The sequence below is a fragment of the Manacus candei genome, unplaced genomic scaffold (assembly GCF_025592945.1).
Source record: "Manacus candei isolate 608988 ecotype Guabito, Panama unplaced genomic scaffold, ASM2559294v1 h1tg000034l, whole genome shotgun sequence".
Lineage (NCBI taxonomy): Eukaryota > Metazoa > Chordata > Aves > Passeriformes > Pipridae > Manacus > Manacus candei.
Genome location: NW_026138082.1, coordinates 16667101 through 16682401, shown reverse-complemented (window position 1 = coordinate 16682401; position 15301 = coordinate 16667101).

The following is a 15301-nucleotide window of genomic DNA, read 5'->3' as shown; positions in this document are numbered from 1 at the left end:
TTACTTGGTAAGAATAATATTTTTATTTGTAGACAGCATAAGATGGATGATGTCCTTAACTATTCAAAGTTTTGCTTTCAACTGCTATTGTAAATGCTATTATATGTATACGTCAGCAGACTATATTTTGCAAGCAGATGCAAGAGAGAACTGCCTGCACACCAGCACAATTGAATCAAGGCCAGCTTTAAGCTGGAAACTGCATAGTTATGGCTAGTGTTATACTGATTGTGCGCTATTAAAACTCTTCTGAAAAATTATGTGTATTAACTCGGTCTATTTTTCTTGTTCATCACACTTTTAAAATTTGCTCATACAAGTTAGTTCACTGCACAGAGCGAAAATCCTAAATCAAGGTAAGCCCTTTGGCGGTTCCCCTATTTGCCATTTAGCTTTATTACCTCTGGTTAATGACGGGATTTTTTTTTTCTTTCAGTTCTGTCAGATGACATGATCCCATAAGAATCGTAAGGGGCTGGACCCTGAAGTTACATTTATGCTAATATGTTAAACAGTCAAGGGACCATTCTTTGTCACAGCAGACAGCTGGCACACCATAGCTTGTCCCAGTAAAGTTAATCTTTCTTAGTTCTGAACTGGTGTCAACCCACTCAGTTTGTTTGCTGGAAGTGGTCCTTGGCCCATGTCAACACCTATGAACTACAGATTCGACACTGCAGATGGCAAGACACTAATACTTATCCACATGTATTACTAAGCCTCTAGCTTAGTAGGTAGCAAATACTATTCTTTAAAAGTGTCACCTTTGGCTAAGTTCAGAATTGCTACATGTAACTCTGTTAAAGGAGACTTTCATGTCTCCTCCAGAATGTCTGCTGATAAGCTCGCTATGTATCACATTCTGCATCCATTGTCTGCAGATTTCATTGTTATTGTCACAATGCTTATGTGATTGCAAAGGAAACAGAAAGAAACTAAGTAATCAGAGTCTCTACCAAAATAATGACTAGTCATTTGGTCTTTTAAAGGGACTATGTGATACATCCATGGAAATTAATACCAATCTATTGTGTTGGCAGTTTTTGTAATATTTATATACTATTGTTCTTGTTTTCCCCGAAAAAATCTTCTGTTTTGTCCATACTAGATCCCCATCTGCCCCAACATTCACTAGTATGCAGTGAAAAATAATCATACATAGTGCTTACTGAATGTAAGTTTTCACTTTAAGCCTATTTGGTTTGTGAATACTTAATAATTGAAAATGGTTAAGTGATAAAATTGTGTGTAAAATTTATGCTTATAAATACCAAGAGAAACTAATTCAAAGTCATTTATATTACTTTTGCCAAAGCTGGAAGCTATCAAACTGTTTAGAAATCATTGTTAGTTTTAAAAGACATAGGACTGACTATAAGTTTGATTGCTAAGTCATTGTCTAGATTTTTCTTCCCAAGACTAGCTGCAGTTTTATCTATGCAATCCAGATTCCAAAGGATTTGATAAGGACTGTATGAAAAACAAAGTATATCAATTGGGAACCTTATAAATAAAAACCTAAAATATAACCATATTGCAGAATATTTTTTCATAAAATCTCAATATCCTTAATAAACTTTTTCTCAGAAGCATTGTGAGCAGCCAACTACATAGAGTATTATATTCCTTACAGAGAATCAATTGTTTCAAATCCATCTTTATCTAAAACAAGATAACAATGATATTAACACATTCTTTGCCTCATGAATACTAACATCAAAGAAATGAAAATAAAATGCGATTTTTAACAAAAAATAGAACAGCTAAAATACAGTAAGAAAAACAGGGAGAGAGGAGATAAGCTGAAAGCTTTTGTCTGTGAGTGATCAAAACCAAATGATATTTTCCATAGTAATATGAAAGTGTGCATTAATCAATATCCTAGTCCAATTATTTTTCACTCTCATCTACTCTCTGCTTCAAACATTTTTAATCACTGAACATCCTCTTTTTAAGGATGCAAGTATGGGGGGTAATAGCTGAATTTGCTTTACCAGACATCCAGCTAAGGACAGGCAGCAAAAAGGAATAGAAAACCCAGGAAAAGGGTTTGGAATTGCATTATTTCGCTGTTCCCTCCAGCTGGGATTGAAGGTAAGCTACCCAGTGTCAAACAGCTATGATTTTGCTCTCTCTCCAACTTCATTTTTTACTGAAGAAATCTTCCAGCTCTCTTGAACTTGTCATTAGTATGAGTAAAAATATATAATTAGATGTTGATTTTGGGAAATTACACCACCACACAAGGCATCTATAATTAGCTAAACACCACATATTTGCAATAAAACTGAATTTTCGAAATACACAATTTAATTGTTCCCTGCACTAGGAATATAAATAGAAATGCAACATTTGTCCTTACATTTTGTCTGTATTTTTCTAAATTTACTACAATGGAAACTGGTTTTCTCATTCAGACTAATTCTTGCAGTCCTTTGAGGAAATCTTTATGTATTTGCAACCCTTGGTTGCATTATGTCAGCAAGTTAACCAACAGAAGTGTATTATTCCTATAAAGATTTGAAGCTTCCTGAAAAAATGTGTCTGTGATCAAGTCTTCAGGAACTTGTATGTCCCCTCTTGTTATATGTATTAGGCAGGAACTGGAGGGATGCTCAGGCTATAACTTCACAGTGATGCAATTTCACTCTATTTGATTACATTTCCCATATATATTCATTCATAAAAGATGATAACAACTGATTTTTGTTCAAAAGATTTAAGAAGAAGAATGGTACTTGTATGCACACTTCAGATCTTCAACAGAAATGTAATAAAACCATTGTCATTTTCTATTTTCTGTAGCAATTGAAAGCTATCTCGGACACATACAATTATTGTATAGCCGGTATATTTTTAAAATGCAGTACTGCATTACTATATATAAACCAGCATTGTATTCATGTTATTTTGTGGGCTGACATAACAGACAACCTGCAGATAAAGCAAGCCTGACAAATTGGCAGAACCTGGATGTATAAGGGAAGAGTGACAAGTAGAATATTCTTAAAATAACCAAAAATGGGCTAGATTTGTAAATAACTTGGGAATACAGGGTATATTATCATATCAGACAGACCTCATTCTACCCAAGGTAGCAATTGTATCATAAGGTCTTCTTTATATTTTTTTTCACTATTTTTGGAGAAGTGGAGAAAGAAGAGACTGATATTTTGTCTGAAGCTACTAAATAGATATAAGCAAAGAATGGTTGGGGTAGCGTGGAAATCATGATAGTTTGGGGATATATAAGCCAATGTTTGCAGGCAGAGGCAATAGAACCTTTAGGGAAGCTGATATAATGTAACAAACATTGAGAATAGAGAAATTGAGCCACAATGAACATGCTCTTGCAGGATTTTAGAGAGTATGACATAAAAATGCCATGAAAACAGTTTCAGATTATGTATTTCCACTCTCCAAAAGTCTTTGACAGGCAAGGAAAAAGGAAATTATTCCAGTAACTTGGATACTTCCATGCAAATACCAACTATAGTCAATAGGATTTGACATTTAGCAGACTGCCTGACACTCCTATACCCAAACAATGGTTTGAAGTTAATACTTTCTCTAACAGTTTGAGCAACAGAACATCAGAATAACCCACAAAATTCTGCACAACAAATCACTAAGCTCAAATCCATGTTCCTCACAGTCTCTAGAGAAACAATCTCAAACTGTCCAGAAAAATTTTTTGTATACTAACTATTCCTTAACATATTTACAAAAAGTCACTTGTAGATGTAAGTAGTGTTAAAAACAATTGTTTATGTGAAAGGTCTTTACAGATTAAGAAGCAAGAGTTTCCTAAACATGTTATTTGCTAATTTTGTTCTACCCGGTAAGCACTGGGTGGAAAAAAAGGTTATAGTGGTGTCTCATAAGGCTGCCCTCCCTTTCATAATCGTCTTCATGAAAGCAGCATCAGTTGTTATACTCATTGGTACCAATAATAACAGCTTTTTCAGCTGATAGGAAGCAATTTTTATAAGGACCATTAAAAGCATGCTTTGTCACATTGCTTCCTTATAGGAATTAGGGCACTTCCTTGTAGGAAATGTTGTAATGAAGATGTGATTAATTTCCCTGAAGCTTAGAAGCTTTCTCTCTGTGGTATCAACATGAAGGTATTAAAAAATGTGAGAAGAAACACATGCTATTTACCATCTAAATGGCAGGTTGAATTTTCTAGAGTGGTTGTCTCCTATATACAAGTACTCTGCAGTGCATAGCTAGCACCACATTATAATTACACTGAAAGTAAAATTTCTCTTGATTTTTCTATGTCCTCTGAAATTAAAGGTAAGGCTTCCACTGACTGCAGTGGTGCTGGGCATGGACAAGATATAACTATGTACAGAGGGTTCCTTTCATTTAAATGTTATTATTTAGCAGTTCTGCCAACATGGGAATAAGTATTTATAATTATTTTTCTTTTTGTTTCCTTTCTTCATACATCATGTCCTCAGCCAACTTTTCACTTTTTTTCAAAGACTCCAGCCAGGTAGACATGTCATTAACCTCAAATACAGAACTTTGTCAGAAACACTTTTTAAAGGAAAGATAACTTTGTCATTTCATTAGAAAATTTGCAGTGAAGTTCAGAAACAGTTTTATCTGAATCCTCTTTTAATCATCAAGCCTGCACGGTCTCCCATCATAACCTCTGATTTCTGGATTGAGGTTAAAATAATTTCCTTTGCAGGAAATCCTGACACCTGAAGCCCTTGTCATAACATTAATTTAGATACTGAACTCATGATGAATTTATAGGAGAAGAATTTTCTTTCAAAAAAAAGTGTGCTTTTTTTTCTAGAAGAATATTCAAAATACATTTAAATATTTCTGATGAAATATATTACTTTGTGCTTTGTTCCTTACAGGCTTTAAATAACTTTTCCTTCTTAGTTTTTTGGGGTTTGTTTGTTTGTTTGTTTTATTATTTCATCTCCTCTTTGTTGGTATCTAACTCTCCTAAGGTACTAAGGTCATTCAGATAATGACATCTGTCTGTCTTCCTGTTTCCAAGGTTCAATCTTCCCCTAATGGACCATTTCTTCCTTAGAAGGATTATCTCTTTGGGATATATGTCACTGTTGAAAGTGTCTTAGGAATCCTTCAGTATTAAGTGTGACAAATGGATTTAACCATACTGTTATGTTCTTTATATTTGATTAATTTAGATACCCTATAAAAATGCCTTTAAATTCACCGTTTTTTATGAGACCAGAACTCTTGATAAAATGGAGAAGTAGTATAGATGGAGTAGGGGTAGAGTCTAAATAGCAATAAAGCCTTTTGAATCCTGATCCTGATCCACCCATGCCCCAAGATTGCTGTATACAAACCAGCTTCTCCCTACAGGCTTTGCATCACAGTTATCATGACACTTTGCATGAGGTAATTAGATTTGTTCACATCTGTCTACAAAGCATCATACAAATGTACTTTTAGATGCTAAAGGACAGACACCTTCATTCTGGAAAGTGTAACTGTTGCTCACCTCTCTTGTATTGAGCAAGCAATTTGGAGTGTCATGCTGGGGACCGGGGCATGTGCCTGACCACAGAGACAGGTTCTTGCCAGCGTTGGTGCTGGTCATGAAGCTCATCCCTTGATATGCTGACCCCATTCCAAGTTGAATTCCTCCTATCTTTTCACACTGCACAAAGACAAAGACAGGGAACAGCAGTGCAAAGGTGTTCAGGATGAACACAGAACAGAAAGAAAGGCTGCTGCACTAACAAAGTTCTGTGGCCAAGATAAGAAGCCCAGCAAACGAGGAGTTTAGTTTCAAAATCCCTGCATTTATGACTAAAGAAACATATGTGACTATTTTCTAGCTTTAAAAAGGAGTAGTTCTCCCTTCCTACAGACCACTCAACAAAAAACACTTAGTTTTTTAAACAAAGATATTCCAAACTTGAAATATTTCCTATTTGGAGTCACTGTTCTAAATACTTCATGGGAAGAGTCTTCAGATCTCTGGCACTCCCTTTGTCTTAGTACGACAATTTCCATCTGTACTTTCTTATTATATCATTGCTATTGCCTGCTACTACTGAATAGCTCTTCTCCTACTTGATGATGACAGTGATGGAGACGTAAGACATCGAAATGTTAATAAGAGAATCATATTTACTTCCTCATTCTACCCTAGCATTTAGATTACTATTACACACAGTGACATTTCAACATTAGACAAGGAATTCCTATATTGGGGGATTGTTTTCCCCCAATGTTGTTTTTTTCATCTAATTTTTAAAGCTACAAATATTAATGTATAGAAAAAACTTGAAATTTTTGAATTTATTTATGGAAGGAAGTATTTTCATAGCTCAAAAACTAACAAACCATTAAACATAAAGATGAGTAACCATCACTAAAACATTTTGTTAAAAAACTGCAATTGCTAACTTTTGCATTTTTAACCATAATTTTTAGCTCAGATATGATAAAGAGCAATATATACACCCCAGAGAAGACCTCACAATTCAACAACAAAAAATAAATGTGGAACAATTAAACAGAAAACTGTAAAGGTCACTATTTCCTTTTTTTTCCTTGGGATTTCCCCCAGTAAATCTCTTTCTTGGAATCAAGAAATGCATTTGGCGAAAAGGCGAACACATTCTATGAAATGTAGATAAAGGCCAGTACGTGTGTCTGTGTGTTCACTTAATGAAGAACAACAGAAGGTTAGAGATTATCCTGTAACCAGGTTAGAACATTTTGTTCGTGGCAAATGAAATTAAACTAATAAATATGTAAATCAAACTATTAGTATGTAAATTATACCGTTTCAATATTCTATTTTGGGGAGAACCTTTTCAACACTTAAAAATTACTGTTATCTAAGTATCATGGATTTTAAGAAGGAATTTCTTGACCTCTTATGAAATGTTGGGAAAATATTATTTTTTTATTGCATTCCATCCCACAACTACCTTACTAACAGATCCAATCACAACCTAAATGCTATTACAAGAAATTAGTGGGAGAACTGTACATGACAGTTACATTTTCTTTAGCTTCTTTTATCATGGAAAATGTCCTGTGAAATGAATCTGGGCAAATAGATAATCTTTGTCACTTTCTTTCTAGGAAGTCATCATTCAGCCAAATCTTCCTCTCTCTCTCTCTCTCTCTCTTTCTCTCTCTCTCTCTCTCTCTCTCTCTCTCTCTCTCTCTCATACATGTGGAGATAAATACACAGGGTCTCTTTTTCACATTTCCACTTGAATGAGAAATAGAAATACTAAAAATAAAAGAAATTTTTTAACAGATTCTCTTTACTTTATTGACATCCATTTTATCTAATCATGGTATCTCTTCAAACACTTTCATAACAAAATTAGCAAGTATCCATAACCCTACTCAGAGCAGTTCATCTAAGTATTGTCATTAAATTTTTCATATGGAAGGATTTAGCATTGCAGACTTGTGCTAGGTTAATGAAGGGTCTGCATTCATTGCAAGAATAGCTATATACAACATTTGTGTACAGTTGCAATATCAGTATTATTCAATATGAGAACTAAACAGTCACCCTTTGGATGTGACAGCTCTTCTACATTAAATTGTTACATAGGTGAAACTGGCCTTTCTGCTTTTCAGTGCTGTTTCAGGCAGATCCTATTAGCAAATTTCATGTTGCTAATCACTTTGGGAGATCAATAGATCAATGCCTACTGGCCTTTTGATGACAGTTACCATGTTAATTAGTAACATGAAACAGGAACACAAAGGCAATGTTGCTGTTTCTTACCCAAAAGCAATGCTTAGAAGAGTCCTGACTGGAAATCAAATGTTACTTGCACAAATTCCCTCGTTCTACAGGAACAAGCCATAGATTGCATCACTTCCAAATTTGCCTCTATTAACTTACTCTTGCCTAGAAATCATAAGAAATGCTCATCTTTCTCCTATTTCATGATGGATAGTGTGAACAGAAGTACTGCAACATCAAGAAGATGTGATAGTCCTAATAACAGGAATTGGAATATTTCTCAGTCCAAAAAGTGCCTCTAGGATCTTTTCTGTAACTTGTATGTCCTGACAGGACAACTGAAAAAAAAAAAAACAGAAGAAGAGGGTAAAGAAAACATTGCATATTACACTCTGCGTATTAGAAATCGCCGCAGAATGTCCTGATATGCTGTCCTGCATAGCACAATCTCACCCTGCACACAGCTGATGGGTTCACACTGAAGAAGATGATGGTGCAGTTGATGGAAGCTGGTCATCAACTCTCATGTTGGAGAAAAAAATGAGGAAGTATGCAGCAACAAAAAAGCCATTCACACTTCTCTTTCTCTAGTCTGATACACACTACATGAAATCTGCCTGTATTCTGCAGCCTGGAATGGTGTGTGGAAATCACAAAATTTCAGCTCTAAGGCTGCACCTTCTCCAGCCTGCCCACACAGCAACAGTGGCAAGCATGTGGCTCTGAGAGAAAGAACAGATATTTCTAACACCACGAACCTGCATCATATTACTTCCTATTTTTAATTTAATTAATATTCAAAATAATGCACAGACTCGATGCTCCTTTGCATACTACTTAACCTTAAATCAGATGTGCAATAGGAAATTTGGAATGGGGTCTGACTTATTACATTTTTCTCTGTGGGGACAGAAAATATAACTTACTCTCCACCATAGAGGAGGATATATAAATGGTGTCAGTGGATGACTTGGTTTAAAATGCTCTCAAGAGTGGGACTGGAATGTCTTGTGTAGTTTTGTATTGCCCAGACTATTAAAGCTTTATTTTGGAAGGAAAAAACTACAATGTTTCAGTGAGGATGACAATAACAACGTGATTTTATTGTGTAAAGTTCACCTCATCAAACTGCCTGCAGGGCATTTATCATAGAATTTGAGATCACCAAGGACATTGTGAGCTTTGGATGATGGACAAATATGGTTATTAAAGGTGGATTTACATTTGTATAATTAAGCAACAAAGGCAAAAAAAAATAAGTAAAAGGGATTTGGAATTTTAAATTGATAAATCACTCTTTTAATTAACTAGTCTGAATAATACAAGTGTTGATTTGCCACTGTTCTCCTCTGAGATATAAGATAGAGATTTTATTAGCAAGTGGGTGAAAATTGCTATCAGTAGCTTTGAAAGGAAATCAGACATTGTTTTTCCAGAAGAAAATAACCCTGAGCAGAGAGAAGTTTCCCCACATGTTAATTATATAAAGGTTCTGACATTTTCTAGAAAGAGTAGTGAACATTAAGATCTAGAGATACACTCTTGACACTAATGCTTTTCACTAGCAGATGAGGCCTGAGAGTCTTTTGAGTTTTCAGAGAGAAATGCAGGATGGACCAAAACAATCAGAGAGGTAAGTGTGTAATCAGTGTATGATTGAGATTTTTGTGGGAAAAATAATCAGCAATTTCTGTCTCTCAGGAAAACTGTTGACCTGCACGGTAGGAATTGGATTTTACTCAATAAGCAGAAAAGCAAACAGTAAAAAGTAATGACTACTTAGAGAGGGAGTGGGGGGATAATCATAAACCAATTAATCCAAAACAAGCATAACTCTAGAAAAGCAAAATATAGACCATAAAATAAGAGTAAAAAAGTTAACCTGAATCATAATTTAAAATATGAAAATATACAAATGGCAGGAAAAAAGTTGTCAATTAGTCTTTCAATTCTGTGTAGAAGCAGAAGGCAATATGACCCAGAAAATGTATGTGATATATAAATTACGAGTAAACTAAGAGATAATGTCAGACTTCAAAATTACATATTCAACCAAAAATTCTTATTTAAGTTTTAATCACCTAAAGGCAGTAAGGATGATTTCAATTCTCCATATATACTTACTCCATAACTCCTCTGATCACCAGAAGTAAAATTTTCAAAGGTTCCTTAAGATGCTACACAGCACTGCCCTGCAATGAAATGTAAATCTCTGGTACCTAATTTAATTTTGGAAATGAAAAATTTTCCAAGTGTTTTGGGAAACTACTTTCATTCTTTCTTTTTCTTAGCTCTCTATGTAGTGACATTGTCTGACTACACAGAGGTATTATAAAGGAAAGAATACATTAATAGAGGTATTCTGTTTTATAGTGACCACAACCAGAAAAATGTGGATAGCTGGATGGAACACTTGAGGTGACAAACAGAAGTAATTTTCTCTGATTGATAAATGACACATTGCAGACTATAAAATAGCTGGAGAAATTTTCTCATCTCATTGCAATTTTTTCTATCATAACAGAAAAAAAAGAGAAAGAAAAGGATTGGTAGTACAGGAAATCTCTTCTGTATTGAAGAAAGAAAAGCCTCCTTAAGAAACAGCTATTCCTGCACAAATTCAGACATACCACAGGCTTTCTCAGTGTTGGGAGTTCCATCTGCCAATACCCTCAGAATGTTACAGATGGTGGGGGTTATTGCCCTATCCCTTGTTTTTTAAACCAATACCTATGCTAGGATGACTACCTGAAATTTTGTACCTCATGTGCGCTCAACCTCACTACACTGTGAATATAATTTACTATGCAGCCGACTCAGGCTTCACAGAGATAGAGAGGAAAAGTTAGTGAGAGTTCCTGCACAGTATAGTGTTTAGACTACTCTCTGGGTTGTTTTTGCATCCTGATCTATGTACCTAGCCCCTTACCAAGATCTTTGTCTATTTATTAATTGTTGTGAATTTTCTGCACAAGGCAGCAAGAAGGAAAATTGTACTAATTTTAAATATTATATCTTTCTATAGGCATCCTAATTGATTAACTAAATATAACATTACATCTGCTGCCTTTACTGTGTTTCAAAAGCTCTGGTTTTAAAATTTCATCGAGAAATGAGACCTGCTAACACCAACCATTATCACTAGTGTGAAACAGTTTCCATTGAATTGGTGTAAACATAAAATTCTGCATGCATATCTACTGTTATGTGGGATGAGTTCTAACATCTAAACTGCAGGATACTGAGATATCCAGGGTAGCTCTGAGAAACAGTATACTCACGGCTACAGTAATAAAAAAGAAAGGAGTTTTCGCTGCTGTTGTCATTCAGAACTCAATTGAACTGCAATGAAACACAAATTCCTTTAAAGCTGATGTTCTGCCACCCAAATATGGTAAAAAAGAACTTTGAAAAAGGACTACCACAGTGACATATAATCATCAGCTATAGCTCTGCCTAAATGGCTGGAAATATAAGACAATGGAAGGTCAAGAAGAAATGTTAAGAGATATTTCAGATGTTGGGCTTTGTGATTTATTAAGCACCTTAAAATCAATATGAGACTTCACAGGTACCTGTGACAAGATTACAGGACATACGAGTAAAACATGAAAAAAAATCAACTTCATCTGCCAGAAAAATGTGGACAACATTCATTGGAAGACATTACAAATGCTAATACACCATAGCAAACCAAGAGATGCAAACAATTTTAACTTCATTAAGATATGTGGCATCCAAAATTATACATAATAGAGGTCATTACAAAGGATGAGACTGCACTGTAAGATCAAAAGGAAGTGTAAAATGGATTTGGCTGTCATTTACCCACCCAAGGAAACAATTGCACACTGTTGAGAAACCAATCCTAAGGACAGAATTTAAATATTAAAAGAACAGAAGACTTACAAAAGCTCTTTGAGCTGTGCAAAAACTTAAACTGTATTAGATGAATGTAGTTTATTGCAGATAAGAGCAAATGAGTCAAACCAGATTATGAGTGTACAAGCAAGTCCTGCTGTGAATCAAGTTATTGAAAATTCTAGTATCAAATACTGCCGAAAGAGACAATAACAGCTAAATGCTGTTATACATTTGAAAAAATGTACAAATCACTAAAATCAAAATTAATTTTTTTTCACTTAAAGTAATGGGCTCTGCAATACGAGGTGATCCCATGGGAAAAAAAAGCCCAGTTTCACCATGAGAGTATTGGTCTTTCAGCACAAATGCAAATACATGGACACTCCTACTCCCCATCATCCACCAGTGCTTCTTTTAATGATGCTTTCAGTTTCAGAATTGCAATTTTCATGATAATATACAAATGAGAATACTGAGGCAGATATAAGACATGGCTGATCTCCTTGGGTCACAGCCAATAGAACCACATCATAGAATCACACAATAATTTTTGTCATTTAAGGTGGGAAGCATATAAGTAAAATCAATAGAATCAAAGAATAGTTTGGGTTGGAAGGGACCTTTAAAGGTTATCTGTGACGGTCTGAAAAACTAAACATGATTCCAGTATAAGGCAGAAACTGGAATAGTTTATTGAACGTGAGAACACAATTTTAAGGGCCTCAGGGGCTGGACATGTTAATGAGGAGGACCAGCTACGTTAATTAAGGGGTTGCACAAGGTTTTACTGCAGTTTCCAAATAGTTAATTTTTCTTCAAGCAGGATTACACAGGGGGGGAAGGATTACATGGGTGTAAACATGGTTCGACAACAAAATTTCAAAAAGTCCTTCCTTAATTCTGCTGGTGCCAGGGTAATCCATAAGGTTGTTCTTTAATAGGTCTTATGATAAGGGTCCAGTTTCTTCACATCACAACATTCTTGTCAGCCCTTGTTTTCCAAGGTTTATCGTTCAAATTGACCAAGCTTCTCTTTGCTGAGAGCTGGTTTTTGGCCCCTTCAGTTATCTAGTCCAACTCCTATATTTAATTGTCTAGATTTCCTCTGCATTCCTTCTAGGAGTAATTCTAAAAAGTGTTTCACCTCACCATTAAGTGGAGGCCTGATAATTCATTCATTATCAGAATTGTAATCATACCTTTCTCTGCATTGACTGTAAGAGGAGTTGACAAATTCAGATGCACACATCTGAAGCCAGGTGAAGTGAATCCTTTCTACACTGATGTCTACATTGATACCTACAATGTGTAGTGTTAAGATAACCAGCCTAGTTCTTGAAAGCTGTATTTTCAGTATTGCAGTAGAGTGTGGAAAACAGGACATAATCAAAATAGGAACAAAAAAAGCCTGAGTGCTGTCGGTTGCTACAGACACACAGTCAAGAGAAACAGCAGATCCCTGGCAGTAGCTAGGAAGAGTGCCTAAAGGGCTAGAATTTCAGTGAGGGGAGGGGAGAAAGAAGGATGTGCAAGTCCCCTTATTACCAAACATCCTCCTACCACTCCAGGTACAGCGGAAGCAGTGCATTAAGATAGTTCTGCCCAGGCTAATATACTCTGCTTCCTATCATGAGTCACAGAAGTTTTAACTTCTATAAAAGGGCCACTGTGGTACAGGGAGATTTAATCTTTTCACACTGAGCATTCCCAGTAAGAAGCAACCCTGGATCAGTGTGGCAAATGTGTTTCAGCTAAAGCTATGAGTCATTCTGAGGGAACAAAAGTAGCCCATTTAAGTCTCACTGCTGCTGACTACATCCACTGAGTAGAGCCTTTCTGTACAAAATTCTCTTACTGACTGCTTTCAGATGAACCTGTTGTTATTATTTTGCATTTAATAGGATTTCTATAACCAGGTATAAAACACACATCTAAGCTCAAAGAAATGCTGTAAGCATTAAGTAATATTGTCTAAGATTTCAAGACATGTCCTAGATTTTAAGACCTGCCACCTCATCTTTTAAGCTAAAGATTTTGAAGTGTTTTGTAAATGTTAATTATTTAAGCCTCACAAGACCTTTGAGAGTATTATAAACACAATTTCCATTGATGTCACACAGTTTTAGAGTTGTGATGAAAAGCAGCTCAGGGGTACAGGCATTAGAAGACCCAGCTGAAAATGACTGCAAGTGCATTTGTATAGAAAGCCAAAAAATACAGAAATTGACCCAGAAAGCAGCATAATTGTTTTCTATTAACATTCAAACAATGGCTTTATACATGTTCTTCCCTGAAAACAAGCCACGTTTGTAGAGAAGGTCCTTTCATTGAAAGGTATTTTTCAATTTAGAGGGAAAGCTGGAAATTGAACAAGGAAGTAACTAAGGAAAGGGGATCACCTTCTTTTTTTGTGGGGAAGAGGATCAGAGACACAAACATGGCAACTGGCATGGATTGAAAATAAGGATCTCAAATCCCCATCTTCTTGTGCCTCTCTCTACTTCCAGTTAACATGAGTGTAAATTTTAAACTAGAGTATATGGTATAGATGGTGTGCATAACTAAATCAACCATCTGTGTGTGAGGAAAGGTGTACCCATGAGAGGAAAAATTTATACATCAGCCACAAAGAACCTTTGCCTACTGAGCATGCTCCATACTTACACACTTGTGTTCTGTATTTGTACTTGTTTTACTTATTTCTATTATAAGGGATAGAATAGGTTAAAACAAAGGTTTAATCTAGAAAAATCCAGGAAAAAATTATCAACTCCAAGTTTTGCTGTTGTACTCACTGTTGATACAGTCCAAAAAAACTATATTCTACTCACAATCGAAAATAATAAATATGACAAGCATTTACCACACGAGAAGTCACAGGAAATACTTCACAGATAACAGAAAAGGTGAGAATATAGATGGCTTATAAATTACAAGCACGATTACCATCACGCAGCATTATTTTTCCATTACTTTAGTCCTAATGAGCTAATCAAGGAAGATATCAGAGATTATCTACTTTCTCAGATAAGTTGTTAAATACAAAATGTAACAAGACTCTGCAGTTGAATCACAGGATAAAAGTTACTGAAGGTACATTTGCACATGTCATTTCTACATTCTCTTTAAACAAGACAACTGTCTTGTGCCTTTTGAGCTTTCATTTAGAAATACTTCAACAGCAACAAGTGACAGTTCTAGTCCTCAAAATTTAACTTAGTTTGTTTGGTTAGGAGTCCTCATCAGTTACAGTATTCATTGCTATTCTTCAGGAATCTTAAGAAAATAGTAGTTTTATTTCACAAGGAAACTGCAGACTTTCATGAGATGTTATTAACTCTTCCATTCACTTAACTGAAACCTTCTTGGAACCAGCAGCCATAGAGTGAAAAATCTGTGCCTGCACTAGAGTGTAATGACAAATGATAGTGATCATATTGTTGTTCAGTATCAACAACAAATAATTAAACAGCGAATGAATTTGACAGAAGACCTTTAAGACGTTGCCAAACTCTATATGGATAAACTGAATGTTTACAACACGTCTAATGATTTCATCAGTCTTAATTGAACCTGTTACTGGATGAAGGGCTCATATGCTCTAAAAGTAATGAAGAATGTGTCAAATGATTGAATAGAAGCAATTAACTTCTGCCCAAATATTTATTGTTTTGCAAATAATCAGAAACTGGGGAAAAGGATGGTAGT